This window comes from Arvicanthis niloticus, chromosome 3 (genome assembly GCF_011762505.2).
Source record: "Arvicanthis niloticus isolate mArvNil1 chromosome 3, mArvNil1.pat.X, whole genome shotgun sequence".
NCBI classification, from domain to species: Eukaryota; Metazoa; Chordata; class Mammalia; order Rodentia; family Muridae; genus Arvicanthis; species Arvicanthis niloticus.
In genome coordinates, this window is record NC_047660.1 from 81,196,770 (window position 1) to 81,215,068 (window position 18,299).

General features: G+C 41.9%; 1 long non-coding RNA gene across 1 annotated transcript in view; it reads left to right on the forward strand.

Annotated features, from left to right (window-relative positions):
- LOC143441762 (uncharacterized) overlaps positions 1 to 18,299 on the forward strand; it is a 238,398-nt gene that overhangs the window by 71,849 nt on the left and 148,250 nt on the right. The window contains exons 3-4 of the long non-coding RNA XR_013109431.1: positions 1,835 to 1,929; positions 5,941 to 6,929. This is a non-coding gene — a long non-coding RNA (uncharacterized LOC143441762). The remainder of the gene's footprint in view (positions 1 to 1,834; positions 1,930 to 5,940; positions 6,930 to 18,299) is intronic.

Below are 18,299 nucleotides of genomic sequence, written 5' to 3' on the forward strand. Positions count from 1 at the left end.
ACAGCAGCATAGAAATGTCTCTGCAACATGAGACATGACCTTCTAGCATGAGAGAGGACAAACAGGCAAACATCAAAACCTTCCTTTTTTCCATAGCCTCTATGTGGGCTGCCATCAAAAGATGTGAGCTCAACTTAGGATGGCTCTTCCCACCTCAAATGACCAATTAAGGAAATCTTTTGATTGCGTTTTAGTTGATTCCAGAGGTAGTCAAACTGACACCCAAGATTTGCCATCACAAAGACCAAGCTGGCCTCCAACTCACCATCATCCCTCCTCAGCATCTCGAGGTCTGGGATGTGGGGCTCATAGGTGTGTGCCATGACCTTGACCCCGCCTCTGTCTGTTCTGAATCCCACTTCCAATGAATACTGTTTGTTCTGCATTTCAGAATGACACAAATATTCTGATTTTTGTTTGTTTGTTTCAGATTTGACTAGCTGACTTTCTAAAACAGAAAAGATAAGACCTAACACGCTAAAAGTGCTGAGGGCAATCATAGGAAAACTTAAGACATATGCACAGGCAAAAGCTTCCTGAAATGAATTCCAATAACACAGGAAATACTGCAGATTGAATAACAGGATTATAGAACATTATGAAGTTCTGTGTAGCAAACAGTTATTAGAGTGAAGAGTCTGTCTATGCATGGAATGAGAGTATATCTTTACCAACTGTAGTGTGGGTTATATTTAATATCTTGAACATGTGAAAAACTGAAAAAAAAAATAAGCACACAAAAGTGACCTGTTTATTAAATGGGCTAATGAAATAAAGCAGATAGTTCTCAAGAGAAGAAACACCTACAGGTAGTAAATATATGAACTACTGTTCAAGATCCTTAGCTAGCAAGGAAATGCAAATCAAAACTAGTTTGAAATTCCATCTCACCCAGGTCACAATGGCTGATAAACTACAACAGATTATGAATAAGGTCTGCTGAGAAGAGCCTCATTCCTAACTATGGGAAATGTTAGCTGACAAAAAGCTATGTGTAGGTGTGTATGCATTCACATGTACTTTTAGAGTCTAGAAAAATGGGCTGGATCCCCTGATGCTGGAGATGCAAGCAGTTGTATGCTACCTGACATGGGTACTGGGACTGTAGCTCAGGTCCTCTAAAAAAATAAGCATTCTTACCGGCTGGGCTGTCTCTCTGCTCCACACTTGTTTCTCATATTGATATCATTACTTTAAATACTTTTCCCCAGCCAGTTACTGATTTTGCTTCTGTAGTGAGTAGGGCAGGCAAAACCATTTCAAAAGTTCCAGCATTTTCTAGCAACAAGATCCTCTCTGAACTTCATTTTTATACATGAAAAATAAGAATAATATCTATTTCCCAGTGGTCTTGAAAGAACAAACGGAACATATTTGGCATAATGGCTAAAAACCATGATAATAAAAAAAAACACACACACACACACACTGCTTCCTTTAATTGGTGCCGTGCATTCAGTAATAATTGAATTAACATATTGGTTCAGATATACAGCTTAAAATCACATTATAACCTTAACTGAAGGAGGCAGAAAACCTCAGATACAGGCCTTCATATAGAAGACCAGAGCATCAGTGTAGTCAGCTGAGAATCATTCTCAGTCCCTTCTCACAATAAGGCCTGGATAAGTCCCTTTAAGATACACACACACACACACAGACACAGACACACACACACACACACACACACACACACACAAGTGCCACAAGTTCTGGGCTCTTCTGTGTTCCCTTTACCTAAATAGATGTCTGCATATTTTAGAATCAGAATCAGGGCTATGACCCAGAAGAATCACTTCAATTCTATAATTTCTTTGTCCATTTCATTATGCAGCACATTGAATTAAAAAATCATGGTATAAAGTGATAATCACTTCCGTGATCTTCGTTGATTCGCCCACCTATCTGCTGAATGGTGTCACAACTCAGGTAAGTTCATAGCTTAACTTCCTACTGAGAGCATTTCCAGGTGCTATTATGATGAGCTCCAGGCAGACAGGGCAAGAGGGAAGGACACTAGCTATCAGAGAGCTCCTTCCACATTAAGAGTCAAGAACTAGGCTCATAACAACCAATCAGGCAAAGCCCTGTGTCTTTGGGAGACTGGAGGAGTCACAGAGGATTGTGATGTGAAGGAACTTGAGCAAGAAATAAAGGCCATACTAGTAATCATGTCTGAATGGTCTCTGTGAGGGCAGCAGGTGGGTTTGACCTGACTCCCTGTGTGTGACTTTGAGCCATGTGTGTAGTTAGTCTCTGCTTCCTCACATAAGAAGGAAGTACAGCAGCTTCCAGGACATTGAGTGTGTAGGATATACAATAAGCAACATGTAAATATTTTAGTGACAATTTGGCTATCCCTTCCATCCATTCCCCTCTCCCTCCCTCCCTTCTTCCACCCCTTCTGCATCCCTCCCTCTTTTCATTTCTTTTTCTATTCCTTTCACCCTGCCCCCCACTTCCTCCCATTTCACTACTGCATGTGGATAGAATTACCCTGTCTTCTGAAGAACAAGTTTTGCTTTGCTGTAGCTCTCTGTGGCATGCCACCAGTGGCGGATGGAGTGGAAGGGTATTGGGATGGAGCCTCTGTTCATTGCTTGCATCTCTGCATTTCCCCTTTGACTTTATTGCCTCAGAATGGCACGCGGGTTCTGGCATTGTGTGTGGCCTTTACCCCTGGAGCAACTTCCTCCCTGACTTCTTCCTCTCCCTCTACTGTCATTTATATTGCCACCGCTAGTGTAAAGACTCACAATATTAGATATAAAGTAATGAAAGCTCTTTGCTGAATACTTGCATTATCCAGACACACCTTGTCAAATATCCTGCCTACTTAACATGCATTATCTCACTCAATTCTTGCTTCAGTCCCTGCAGCAGATATAGCCAATATCTTTATTAATAAGCAGATACTCAAATGCAGAACATTTCATGGCTTGCCCACTCTACACAAGTAGAAAACAGCAAGATCAGGACCCAGTTCCAGAAAATTTGCCTGAATGTAGTCTGTACCTGTGGTTACAACAGACTCCCCTGCCTGTGGGATCAGAGATGGTTATTTTTCCTAGCATTAAAATTTAAAAATGCTTCTCAACTTGAGTGATTTTCATGTTTTTCCAGATTACATGAAAGGCATTTCTCAAAACCTTTATTTTCCAATTTCATGTTGTAACAACCTGGTCTGGGTCACCTCTCCTGTGGCATCTATATCCTAACTTCAGATGAATGCTGAGCCTGTCCCTTGTTCCCTGAAGTAGAGCTAAAATCAGGCTGTTTGTACTTAACATGAGATTATCAGATCCCTGGGAAAATAGAAGAAGGTAGACACGCCCACAGCAGAGCCCCACCCCAACCCTGAGACTTCCCAGGGTGCTCTCTGACTCCCTTCAAGCCACCCTACCGAAGGGCATAACCTGTGTCAACTATGACACAGACCCTTAGCTAGGCCACTACCTTGAGTCCTCATTCTGCTAAAACATATTATACCAACCAGCCAAACACAAAACCTTCTTCCAAAAGGATGCCCTGGTCCCTAGACTCATCTCCAAAAAACACAGCAGGATTACTCATGTGCTTCCCAAGGGACAGAAAGGAGATTCAGTTGCCTTTTGCCGAATCATAATGCTCTTTAAATTACTGCCCACAACTCTCTCCTAAGTTTATGCAGTGACGTTATACTTCTGCCCAGATGTACAGGAATCCAGCTTGAAGTGTCAGAAGACCATCTCTCACTGTTCAGCTTCAAAGGGTATCAGGGCCCTGTCTCAATTGAGTTGTCGTGTTTTGCAATCAGGAAGTGTTTGCCAGCTTTCAAGCCTGTGTCCTAGCCATTACATCCTGGTACCTGAGAGATCCATGCCATGACTTCCAGGAAGATCCACAACATTTCAGTGTCCTTACTAAAGCTCAGGGCACGAGCTTCCTCTTGTCCACTTTCCATGTTCCTGGGGGATTTCCTAGGCCCCCTTCTTACCTTGAATTACCTCTCTTCAAACCTTCTTGCTAAAGCAAGATATTACACTGCATCTCAGTAACCCAAAGGGAATCTTCTTTCCCCCCTCTCCACACCTCTCTCTTCTTCCCTACCCCATCCCCATCCCTGTGCACTGTGTCACATGAGAACACTTTCACCTAAGTGTACATTGAGCTTATGTTGACTTGTTTCCCCTACTACCCCTCTGCCTCTCCCCCTTTCCCTCTACAGTCCCCCCTTTCCCTACATGGGTTTGCTTCTATATTCATGTCATATATGCATAAATTCTAGATATCGACATAATATATAGAGACCCTAAAATGAGAGAAAACATATTTATCTTTCTGAGATTGCCTTAATTTCCCTAATATAACTATCTCAAGTTATACTAATTTTCTGAAAAAATGACATATCTCTGTTCTTTATGAACAACAACAACAAAAAAAATCACTGTGTACATGTTTTCTTTTTTCTTTCCTGTTTTTCAATATCTACCAATGGTTGGTTCCATAACTTAGCTCTTGAGATTAGGGGTGGCATACACATTGATGTGCAAGGATTTCTGGGACATGTGGGCATGAAGTCCTTTGGGCAGTTATCAGGAGTAGTAGAGGAGTCATATGAAAAAAATCTATTTTTAATTTTTTGAGGTATCTCCATGCTGGTTTCCATGGTGGCTGGACTCGATTACATTCCCAAACAGTTGGGTATAAGGATTCCCTTTCATCTGCAAACATACCACCACTTGTTATAGCTTTTTAATTATTGCTATTCTGACTGGGGAGGGATGGACTTTCAATGTATGCTTAATTTACATTTCTCAGATGGCTAGCATCTACTGCTATGATAGAACGCCAAGACTAAAGCAACACGGGGTGGGTGGAAAAAATTTATATAACCAGCTCACATTCCATTGAGGAAAGCCAGGGCGGAAGTCTGGTGTAAGAACTAGAGCAGAGGACGCGGAGGAGTACTGCTCACAGTCTTGCTCACTCTGGTCTGTCCAGTTTGCTTTCTTATAGACCCCAGGACCACCTGACCAGATATGACACCTGGGCCCTCCCACATCAACCATTGATCAAGAAAATACCCCATGGACTTTCTTACAGGCCAACCTTATAAAAGAATGTTCTCAATTAAGAGCCCTCCTTCCCTTTCCAACTATGTCTAGGTTTGGATCAAATTGACAAAACCAACCAGCACACCTAGGAAGTGAACATTTTCCACACACAAGGTGAAAGATGAGGTCAAATTTCATTCTCCTAAATGTGGGTATCCAATTTTCTCAGCACCATTTCTTGAAGAGATTGTTTCCTCTCTCCAATACATATTTTTGGGGTCTTGTCAAAAACCACATGGCTATAGCTGGGTAGATTTGTATCTGAGTCCTTTATTTTATTTGCTGGCTCTGTCTGTCTGTTTGGGTGTAAGACTGTGCTGCTTTTGTTACTCTGGCTCTGTAGTATAGCTTAAACTCAGATATTATGATACTTTCAGGATCTTTTTTTCTGCTCAGGGATGTTTTGATTATTTAAAGTCTTTTGTACTTCCATGTGAATTTTAAGATTTTTTTTCTGTTCTATGAAGAATGTCATTGGATTTTTGATAGGGATTTTATTGAATCTGTAGATTGTTTTTAGTGAGATATATGTTTTCAATATTCAATCCTTCTCGTTTGTGAGCATGAGTGGTCTTCCCATCTTCTAGTGTCTTTCTTGGTTGTTTTCTTCAATGTTTTGAACTTTTCACTGCAGAGCCTTTTCTTCTCTTGGTCAGGTATTTATCCCCAGTTATTTTAGGTTTTCGTTTGTTTGCTTGGTGACTAATTGTGAATGGAATTGTTTTAGTAAATTCTCCTTCAGCTTGTTTGTTATCAGTATGTAATAGTTGATGTTGATTTCCTTTGCCCACTTTACTGATCTTATTCATAACACAACCTATACTGTTTTGTTTTGTTTCTATAGGGTTTCCAGGAGCTGACCAACACTCTTCTGGAAACAAACTTCTCGACATCAGGCTCTGTACAAGTGTGCACTCTTAAAGAACTGAAGTGGAAACTTCTAGTTCTTTGGAAAGTTAGTTATGTCAAATGACGTTTTGCTGGGCCATACAGGTGAAATGACGTCTTGCTAAAGCAAGCAGGTGAAAGACCATTTTCCTGAAGCAGACACAGGTGAAATGATACTTGGATATACGTGAAAGGAAGCTTGATGAAGGAGTACAAGACTCTACAGACAGTGGGAGATGAGCACTGAGCTTTGGTCTGGTTTGCTCTGCCTTGTTATTCTTTGCTAACAACATGAATATTTTGGTTCACTTTACATAGTGTTGTTGAGCTCAACTTGTGATAATACTGCCATTGCAAGAACCTCCGCCCAAGAACTGCTAGTGAGGTTCCTGCTGCAGCTTGCCACTTTTGTGGCCTCTCCTTAGGCCATTTGGCAAGCCTGGCAGTGTCTTCAGGATTGAACGACAGCTGCCTGGTATCTTCTTGCTGAAAGGACTTGACTGTAGCTGCTGTTTCATGCCTGGTGTCTGCCTGCCGAGAGGACTGGTCTGCAGCAGCTAAGTCTTATTTGGTGTCTGCTATGGGACTGAACTGTTGCCCAAGAAGATGGAGCTTGCCCCCAAAGAACTATTGCTGAACAGGTCCACTTCCCTCATATCCATATGACGTTTCTCTTCCACTACTTCTGCTGCATGGCAGGCTAGAGGACAGGTTGAACCCTTATTGAAAGTAGGCTGCAAAAAATTTGTGCCTACAAAGAACAGACTGGTAATTGCCAACGGGTTTCTGCCAAGTCCTGAGCAAGAACAGTTGTCCACACCAGGACTGTGTTCTCATCTCTTCAGCGTTGCAAAAAGTGAAAAAGACTTCAGTACATCTCCAGCATGCAGTGGCTCCTGGTTGGAAACTACTCTGCTTCTCTTGATCATTTGCCTTGCTTTCAAGGTAAGGGGGAGGGGGAGAAGAGGAAAGGTGAACAGTGCAGACCCCACAGGGTGGCATGCAAAGGAGGTGAGCAGGCTGGTTGCACTACTGTGTGGATACCAGCAACTTTTAAATTGGATAAAGAAAAACATCATCCATTTATGAAGAAAATCATGATCTACCTAGGTGTGTTCTTTCAAAGCTGGTAAATTCGCTCAAGTCAAATGTAACCTGGAAAATTTTATAAAAACATATTGTGTCTCTTAAGCATAGGCCTAGATTCAAATAATAAAACACATAAATAGTGAATAAAATACTATTTGATCAAGTGCAATTAAAAAACAAGCAAAAACCAAATCTAGTTATAGTGTATAAGTAGTCTCAGTCCCATTTATCTGTGGGGTACTTTGAAGACAAGGCCACTTATTGTATTATCTTCATTATGAATGTAATTTTAATGCATGTTTGCAGAATCATAGAGCCTGTCATTCTAAGAGCCGTTGATGGCCCCGGGTGACCTCATTTCTAACCTTTGTACTATATAGATACATTCTTTGGGAATTAACCAGCATAACAGAGAGGATGTGAGTAAATGCACACTCCAGGCACACACACACACACACACACACACACACACACCAAGGGAGAGAGAGAGTGAGTGAGGTATGAGGGAAAATAAATCTCTCCATCCACCAGCATAGCATTTTGGTCTAATGTTACTCGTGTAGAAAAACAGGAAAGAAATTAATGGATAAATTTATTATCACAGTTATCAAGTAACCACAAGCCCAGGTCTCGTTTCATGACGGGCACTAAATCTAGACTTGGCACAGTTTCATCACCAGTGGGAACTCTGACAAGCAGGCACAAAGACCAATAGGATTTCAAAATGCTTTTTACATTACCCTTTCAATATTCAGAAGCCAGTGTCTCCAAAACACAGCCAATCTTGTCTCCTGCGCGAACTCCCCACTTATTTATTTCGCATACACACAGTGAGTTAGCAGAGGAGGGCTGTAAATTTGCTGACCTTTAATAAAGACAAATTTTCCAGTAAGATGGGAACCCACTCTTCTTTCTTAACCTGATCTGGGATGATTTCTAATGACCTGGGATCCAAACTGGGTGCCTCTCACATTTACATGCATAACTAAGAAAATAAATCAAAGAAGGAAATCTTGTAACTTCTTACACAAGCGCCCCCCCCCACACAGAGAGAGAGAGAGAGAGAGAGAGAGAGAGAGAGAGAGAGAGAGAGAAAGAGAGAGAGAGAGAGAGAGAGAGAGAGAGAGAGAGAGAGAGAGAGAGAGAGTTTGGCTGAAGGATCCCCTTACCTATTAGCTGAGGCCTGTGGGGAATTAGCCAGGCTGGAATGCTTGCTGGGGTTTTGACAATGAAACCACTGCTAAGGCTGCATTTTGCATTTCATGTTGTGTGTTCAAACTTAACAACAATCCTACTCACCTCAAAAATAGCATTACTTAGTACTTAGGAAGGCTTCCTAAGCCAGGGGTCAGGAAGTGACTCAGCTTGATATCTGCAAAATATATTCACATTCCTTGTCTTTTGGAACTTCCAGTCAGTTCTTTGTTGTTGATGGCCAGGGAATTGTTCTTCAAAGGACTAAAAGAAAAGGGGTGTGCCACATGCAGTCCAGCTACACCCAGATGTGACACACTCACAGTAAAGACTGATTTTTTTTTTTTTTTTTTTTTTTTTTTAAACATTGACACTTATGATATACACCTGCACTTTCTGGAGTCTAGCAAGAAGCAAGCTCCTGTCTAATTCCTCTTGCTAGCTGTGGCTTTGGGGCTCAGCTAGGTCTTCAAACATGGTTACTAAGAAATGAAAGCATGTCGTCCTTACCCCCACTACCCCCCAATCTTCCCCCACCCCATCCCCTGCAAGATGGCTCAGCAGTTAAGACCTGTAACAAATTGCCAACCAAAGTCCACCATTCCATCACAGCCACGGTGCTCACATCTTTTGTCTTTACCTCCATCAGTCTGCCTCATCTTGAGCTATAGACAACCAGTTTAAGGAAAGCTTGAGGGATTGTGCTGTGGCCTTCACCATGAAGCACAGATCTGCAGTTCCTTTCTTCTATAGCCTCTCCTTCTCTGGCTTTAGGCAGGCCTCTAGCCTTGGGCATGCGCAATGTGGGCATGCCATGGAGTGAGCTGGAGCTATCACGCTCCTCCTGACCTTTCCAGCATTTGAATTCAGCCAAACAAAAGTGCTAAAACACCTTTGCTCCTGAGTGATGATAGGTCCATCAATTTAATGTCAACTGGATGTATCAGACATGATTGATGTTTTAAGAAGTCTAAGCAAATAACCACTCATATTCTGTGAGACTTGTAGGAGGGAGGCCATAACTACTCAGCTGCTCTGTGACTTGTTTGGTTGATTTTTCTTTGGGCTGTACAGTGGTCCTGGGGTATGTCCATACAATAGTCCTGCAGGCCACACTCAGTAGAGAATTCCCTCATTACCCAAGATTTAACATTTGTTTAAAGTGGGCTCTGTGTCAGATGATTTTGTGCAACGCTGGCTGGTGGAAAAGCCCGAGCATGTTTATGGGCTAGCTGTGATGTTCAAATTGTTTGCATATATTTGGTGCACACTTTTTTTTTTTGTCTTAGATTATCAACTTAAAATGGCCTTATGAGGACGAATCCTGGTTTTAAGCTGAAAATCACCCATACCCTGTTTTTGTCTTTTCATTTTCATCTATATATCATGTGTGATCTGATATCTTGAACAGACCACAAATTAAACACCTTAAAATTGAACTGCATCAAGTAGATACTATACTTGGCTAGAAATCTCACTGTGTGATATATTTCACACAGTAAGATGAACATTTGAAGTTCTTTTTACCTGATGCTGGCTCTGTTTCCATTAGTGTAGTGCTAACCCCATTCCCAAAGGGCAATGCTATTAGGTAATGAGCCATAAGTTTAAGGGGGGTTGAATAAATAAAGAAAGGTATCCCGAGGAACTATTCCAACATTTAAATACAAATTGAAACAATCTATTCCTTTTTTAAAACTGCAGACCACAGTCAAACATTTTTTTAAGTGACTTGTAACAAAACTCATTTTAAATACACATGTCTTTGTGCAAAGTCTAAAGCTTGTGGCCATATCACCATGCAGGTTCATTCCCTGGACTCTAAGCATGAGCTCAGAATATTAGAACACACACAAACCTCTGCCTTGCCCACTATTAGAAAATTTAAATCCTAGGTTAAGACCCGGTCTCCAGTTAAGTACAGATTTCAGTGGGATTTGGAAAAATCCTTTAAATAGATTTTTATTGGTTTTTAAGAACAGGGTTATTTTGTGTTAATAATGGGCATACATTAGGCTTTAGATAATTGCTTTATGTAACTTGGAGTTTTGGCTTTCAGCTAAATAAACACGCTCTGTGTTCACAGGTGTATTGTCCTCAAGGGCACTCTGCTTTTAAAGGTGGCAGCTGTGGCCAAGGTGTTGCTGATACAGTTCTGTGTATAATTTATTGGAAACAGGTGCTGGCTCATGATGAAGATAGACAGGAAACTAAAGCAGACAACATGTTTAACCACCATTAAAAAAATCCAGGTTCAGGGAGACAATGTGTCTGAGATGTTTGGGGGATGTTGCCAGTGTTGAAGCACAAGCTTGAAGGCTCTGGCAGACACCCCCATAAGGAAGATATTGTACATGAATTTCAAACAGTCTGGCCTAATGAGTGCCTGATGCTACGAGGCCAGATTTAATTGATTATATGAAAAAGTTTTAGTTTGTATAAGGCTAGCAAAAAAAAAAAAAAAAACCCATAAAATACTTTTCTAAGCTAATTGTTAAAAATTACTTTCAAATGAGGTAATAACTGTTAGTTTTCAATGATCTGGACAGCAGATTAGGCTCTAATGCATTTTCATTATTTTTGGAATATTTGCTCAGGGTGCCGGTTTTGTCTGTGGGTACGTCAGTGTTGGGAAGAGCCAAGATTCATGTCCACAAGGTGCAGGCACAGGCTAGGGTTGGCAATACAGGAGACAGAATCTAGAAAGACAAGGTCTGGATGCTCAGCCTTTCCTCTGGATTCCATGCACTTGTGAGCTGGAGAGCAGGGTTGGACATGGCTGTCATGTCTAGTATTTTGTTGTACCAAGGAGGAGTGAAAATGAGTCAGCAACACCTTATCCCTCATCCCAAGCCCTTACTCTCCAGAGAAAAGCAGGAGGATACATTAGATCAGATTTTCGTGTGGCATTCCCCACTGGGAACACATATTTGGTATTTCCCCAACTTATTTTGAGTCTAATCAGTCTCCTATTGTATAATGCACATGTGCAGTAAATATGCATACCAAATGCAACTGAAGAAGTTGTTAAAAGTGCGTGCACAGTTTCTCAAAAACTTAAATATCTTGGCGATTTACATGCTTAAAAAATACCCAAAGGCATTAGACCACATTATGGACTATTGGCTTGCCAAAATTCGTTTTTTGGGGGAAGGGGAGAAACATTTAAGTTATAACACACGAGTGTAAGGGGGGAAAACACAACTGAAACAACAAAATTTGGTTAAAAACATTTTTACCTCAAGGCTTAGACACTGTGTGCCAGAAATGCTGAGAAAACTTTGTACCAACACCAAGGGGCACACACAGTTTAATATCTGCTTGATGTCAAAAAATCAGGGACAATTTAATGCTTGCATTAATTTGAAAGAATTTTGTGCAGTAGGTAGAAAGTAACCCATTCCAATTCCTAATCTCTACCAGGCACCCTGTTCCCAACTCTATGACAAAGTGACTGACAGGGTTGCAAAAATCCCTAATTTGCTGGAAGGCCTTGCAGATGCTTTTATCGCCCTCCCAGTAGCCCGCATCCTGGCCCTAGACACAGGAATTCAGTTTGCACATTGCCTTGGAGCCGTCAACAGAGGTTTAGCATAGAAAAGCAAATAGCTGGTGTAAAAATAAACCTTTTATTTAAGAAAAAACTTTATAAGGCCTCTTTATTTAGAGGGAGACTCACTCAAATAAATATGCCGTTAACAAACTTATATAATGAATAATAATATATACTGTAGCAAGTGATGAGATGGGATCCCACAAAGCAAGTGCTGAAATCGATGATTGATTATCAAACCTATAGGATAAATAAACTCCTTCAATTAATAGCTTGTCCTAGGGATGAGTTGCTGTAGAAATACCCCACAAGGAAAAGTCCCAATAGCAGGGGTTCAGAGAATAAATTCTGAATCGAGTAGAGCCGGGTTTCAACACAGTTCTCTTTCCTGGGTAGGAATGAGCTCAGGGTCACAGCATGATGAGTCCAGCTTACCAACAGAGAAATGTGCTTTCTCCATCCAAGCTAATGAATTATCCAGCCATTTGGGACCCACATGTCTAAGTATCAGAAGCAGCTATTTATAATTTATTTAAAAGGGAATTGAGAACCAACCTGGCTTTCTTGAATGTGCTTCTTGCCAACAAAGCCCTGAAAACACCCATTCAGAGACATGGTGCTCTCATTTGGTTTGTATGCTCATTCTTCTCTAGAGTCGATACGGATAACCCGGTCAGAAGCTGCATATTGACTTTGGAAAGGAGCTGACTCTATGCTTGTAACCAGCCGCCCTCTGATGTCCAAGCACTTGAGTTAGGAGAGAATAGCAACCAATGGGAAATCCCAGATGGCCAACTGAATGCTGGCATCTTTTCCAGCATGTCATTTTGTAGAATTCTCATTTTGAAGCAGTGGAAAAGATGTCTTCTGCCCAGGGTCCTGTGAATGCGGCTTTGTGATTCTGTCTTTCCCTTGGCCTTGAAATTGGGTAGCTCTCACTGTAGCAACCATGTGGATTAGAGCTGTATTATGAATATCTGGGAGAGTAAACCTGATATGTTGTTAGTCCATTGATCCACCCACCCACACCCAGTCTGGTTAGACTCTTCTCATAAAGCTACCACCACTAGCAAACAAACAACAATAAAACCCAGCTTAATTGTGTTGCCTGCAAAATTTGGCATGCTTGCCTGTATTGTTGGGTTCCCACATTTGAGCATTATCCTCTCATCCTCAGTACCACTGGGCCAGGTACTAGGTGTCTAAAGGGTAGATGGCTGATACAACCCAAAGCCTAATGAAATGAGGGAAGCTAGCCTGTCCCAAACCTGATGACCTTGCTTATCCTGTTTCATTTCTTCCTTCCAAAGAGAAACCACAATAAAAGTTCCTGTTCATACTGTCCTCTTAGTCTCTCTGCCTCCTGACTGATTGGCACTCTGCCATGTGGCCTCATATGGCCCAGCATGGCTCTTCCTCTGGCAAAGAGCTACCTGTTTTTTCAATGGTACATCACTCTGGACATCGTCATCCTAACAATATCAAAACCTACATTTAAGGCTAGGTAGAATATGGGGCTGTCAAGATGGTTCAGTGGGTAAAGGCTGATGACCTGAGTTTGATCCCTGGAACCTACATAGTAGAAGGAGACAATCAACCCACACACGCTGTCCTCTGACCACATGGGCCATGGCACACATACATGTGCCACCCAAAAAATAAATAATGCAAGAAATAAGTTTTTTTTTTTTAAATAAGGGGAATAAATATACATTTCTTCCCAATCTCAAAGCCTCTGGATAGTATGAAAGTAGCCTTGGAATTAGAAATTGGAGATCAGTGTTGGCCATTAAATACCTAACACAGTAGCCTAGCCAAACCTTTCAGTCTTGCTAATATTGACTTTGATCACCTGGACATTCTCCATCTTTCTTGATTCTGGTAAAAGTCACACAGATTACTGTATATGAGACACCTAATTATGTGCCAGAAAGAAGGTTGAATTCATTATATTCCTTTAAGCATCTTGCCCTTTCTCACATGAGCTTTTTAAATCCCACTGCAGGCCACCTTTTCAGTGTACAGTCTTGAACCAGCAGAGACAACAGGGATGGTCATTTCCATAAGCTGTCGTGAGTACTAAGGTCATTCATTGTAGGGGATACAGCAAACAAGGTCAGATTTTGGGAGTGGTTAACACTCAATAGCTGCATAGTAAAATAGGTAGAAGCCTTTACTTAGTGGATGATTTAAAGATGAATTGAGGTGCTGATGGAATGCAAAGGGGCAGGGAGAGGGGAAAGGCATGAGAGGGTCCTCCGGTGAGGACATTCAGTCCTGGTGTGAGAAAGTCAAACTGGACCCACCATCTTGAAGTTGACAAAAGGCTATGTCTAAGGTCAATCCGTTCTAGAGAATGAGAATTTTTTTCAATTTTTATTATTTTACTTATTTCCATTACCATTGTTGCTTCCCCTCTATTCCCCCTCCTAAAATTCCTCATCCCATTCCTCTTTCCCTTGCCTCTGAGAGGGTGCTCCCAGACCACCAGGTCTCCCCCTTCCCTGGACCCTCAATCTCTTGAGGATTAAGTGCATCCTCTTTCTCTAAGGCTTGACCAGGCAGACCTCTGCTATATTTGTGCCAGTCCCTGTATGCTCCTGGTTGGTGGCTTAGTCTCTGGGAGCTTCCTGGGATCTCAGTAAGTTGAGACTGCTGATCTTCCTATAGGGCTGCTCTACCCTTCAGCATCCTTCCCCTAATTCAACTGTAGGGGTAAGAATGAGGTATTCTGTCTTAATCAGGCTACACTTGCCCTAGGCATGGCAAACCTCTCACCTAAATCTCAAGCAAAAAAATCAATAATTTGAAAGAATTTCATGACAATTTTATCATTGTAAATGAGATTTTTCCAACCATTATCAAAACCCATGAATTTATGAAATCACTCCACTGGAATATCTAAACAGATTAGAAACCATCTTATATTTAATTAAAGTTCATGTGAGGCCACTTTGAGCTACCAGATTTAAGAGTCTTGTCAATCCATCAGAGTTAATAGATAATTAGGGATTCTTTATTGCCATATACTTATTGTTTTCCCTTAAGGAACGTTCTTCCAACAGATGCTTTGGCTATGTAATGGGGAATTACTATAATTGGTTCTCATTCATATTAGAAGAATAACCAAAGTAAATAAATGATTGAATTTGTAAACAGGATGTCTACACGATCCGGACTTGGGAGTTAGTTTTACCTGTATTGAAATGTTAGCTCTAGAACTCAAGTACCACATTCAACATTGCTCAGCCTTGTCTCCTTATAACAGAGTAGTAATGACAAGCTGACCTCATGGAGTTGAAGTGTTGATGGCATAGGAAGTGACCATCATCTATGGAGTATGTACTACCAGCCAGGCACAAGTACTACAGGTGGTAGTTATGACCTTGTTTTACAGAGAAAAATTCTATGACACAGAATAGAGGCATAGGGATCTAGGATTTACCCAGGATACCAAGTCTGGAGATTGTGTCTTTATTTATTACATGGTGCCATTATATTGTATTTATTATATTATATACCAAGAATAATTCTTCAGAGACCAGAGTACATTTTTTCTTGATATTATATCTTTTATATAAAAAGTCTCAGGACTCCTCTCCTAGCTCAGTTGGCCCCCAATCTCACAACTTGCTCTTTCTGTACCAGTTCGTATCCCTAAAAACACATTTCTTCTATTGCCAAATTCAGACTTTGGGAGTTGAGGGAAATTGTGCAGGCAGAGTCTAAAAGGTCAGGGTGGGACCAGACTGCCTAGATAAGAGTCCAGAGACACTTGGAAGCAAGGCTGGATTGAGTAGTCAGCAAGTATTTATGTAGTGCTAGGCATGTTGGGGAAAACAGAAAAATTATGAGACGCCATGCAGTCCGTGGCTGAGCTTCTGGTGAGAGTCCCTTGTGTAAGAATCAGGCCTGGTGCCTGGTTCTGCCCAGCCTATGGAAGTCTGCCATGGTTTTTGAAACTGGCTGGCTAGCCTCTGTGTAGAGCCACAGGGAGTAGTGGGCAAGCCAAGGGTCTGGGGATGAATGAGTTGAGTCTGTGCCATGTACTACCAATGAGTCCCATTCCCTCTAAAGCTCAGTTTCCATAGCTGTGCAATGCGAACCACATCAAGACTTGCCAAGACCAAGCATACTTCAGCAGTTTATGGGGAGTGAAGTAAGCCTAACAAATGCAAGTTCTTATTAAGAAGCATTGATTAAGGTAGAAAACAATGGGTGTGTCCTAAAAGTCCTAGGTACCCTGCCTAACTTTCTCTTGAGTGTCTTTTGCTGAAGCAGTTTCACAATACAGGTGTACTACTTGATGCATGTATCAAGGATATAGGCTTTTAAAATCACCTTTCATGAACTTGAGAGTGAGAGAATGTTAATAACAATGTATAACTCTTGAGAAGAAATAGGAGAAATAGGTAAAAGTTGAAAGACAAGCCCAGGAACAGACTGTGGGAAAACATACTGTACCTTTCTGTAGGCAGGTATTTCTGAAGTACATTCAGGATGATTCATCAGGTGAGCTGTCTAGATGAAAGAGCATCCATTACAAATGCACCCTCTGTCTTTGTGTACCCTCCTTTTTCCTATGACTGATCTCCAGAATGAACTCCAGTCTCAGATCTGAAAATATGCAGGAAGGATAGAAAGATAGAGGATAGATTTCCCAGGTCAAGGTATGGTATAGCATCATAGTCAAGAGTTTGTGGTTGAGTTAAAGCTTTCCTGGGTACCAGTTTTGTGATGAAAATATTACTAAGTATGCCCAACCCTGAGGTTCGTCATCAACATAATGGTGGATGTGCTGTGGGCTTTGTGCAGTTGCTTTGGAGGCTGGGGAAAACAATGCTTCAACTCTTCAGAGAGGTGGGGTCTCTAAAAGCAGAATCTAAGACTGGAATTCATGTAAGGTAATTTATGCTAGCTTACAAAGGGTGATCTCCGGAAAAGCAGATGGTACTGGTTGAAGGTAAGCAAGGAGGCTAAGCTTATAGCCAGGGCATTTGGGTGAATATACACACAGAGGTCTGGAGACAATGTAGGGAATTGGCTAAGGGAGGTAGCTGCATAAGGACTGTGCTTGGGATATGGTGTTTAAATTCCAAGGTCTTCTGGTCCTAGTACAGTCAGGTCCTCTAGGCTACAGGAGGCTGAGGCCTCTGTACACGGAGAGCCAGACCCCTGAAATAAGTTAGTACCACACATTTTTTAGACTTTTGGGAAGAGCAAAGTTGGATTTAGGCTCTTTGGGCATCTGTTTGTCTAATTCCATGGCCCCTTCCTTCCTGTATCAGGTATTAAATGTCACATGGAATGGCCTCTCTTCTGGAAACTTGCATCCCAGGTCCTGCCATAGGCCTTGGGCATTTTTCACAGTGGCTAAAAGATTCTCTCAGCATCCCATGGACTAGACTGGAAGACAGGGGCAGAGGCTTACAGAGGACCAGGCAAGCACTGGAGTGGGTGGAGTCTTCTGGGTGAGAAGAGGTGAGGATCTCCACATATGAAAGCAATCTAGCAACTAGCTTTAAGGGAAACACAAGGCAGTAAGAAGCAGAGAGCCCTGGCTTTGAGAAGCAAATGATTCCATTGTTAGGACAGCCACTGGCATGGGGAAGTAAAGAAGTAGGTAAAAGGAAAACACAGGATGGGATCTTTTCTGTTAAAGAAATGTAGGGGGAACACCAGACACCTGATGGAGCTTGGGAAAGGCAGCTTGCTTGGGTCATAGCCTGGCATCCTGCTTTCCCAAAGCTGAGCTAGGACCTGCCATCATGTAAAGACAAGTCCATTGTCTAGTCTGGCCCAGTGAGTAGACATTGAGAGACAAACACGTGGAAAGGACCATGACTTGGGTCACTGCAGAAGGGAGCGCAGCTTGTTCTGTTTGCAACTCCTCCAGTGGCTTTCATCAGTCTAACTGCTCCCTGGATAGAGCACTCAAGACATCCTGCTGAAAGGGCTGGAGACAAATTTCGGAACTTTCTGCTCCATCCTCACTCCCTGTCCTCATCACTCAAGACCCAGGGAGGGATCTGACTTCCCTCTGCAAGCACCTGGGTTGTCTCCCTGATACAGTTTCCTTAGTGAGAATTAACATATTCCAGGAGCAATGATTTGCCAGGGAATGAAGGAAGTTGATGTTTAGTTACCTCAGCTCCCTTGCTGCTTGGGTAGAACCATCTGGAAGGGCATGTTCTTCCCTGGCTCTTAAGTTGCTTGTTGGATAGAGGTACTGTAGCATTCTGAGTTTCTTGTATGTTCTATTTCCTGTTGGACAGTGTTATGCTTTCCCTTCTCCTCAGGTAGCTGGACGACTGCTCAGTAGCTTCAAATGTGGACAGTTGGAGCCAACACACGGCTCAGCTGTCAGAGCCTGAGGGGACTTTAATTATAGAAAGCATAGACATCATGGGAGATGTTTCTAAGCTTTGCAAACTGTAGGTTCCATCTGGAAAATCTCAGAAAGGTTGGCCATGTGGTGT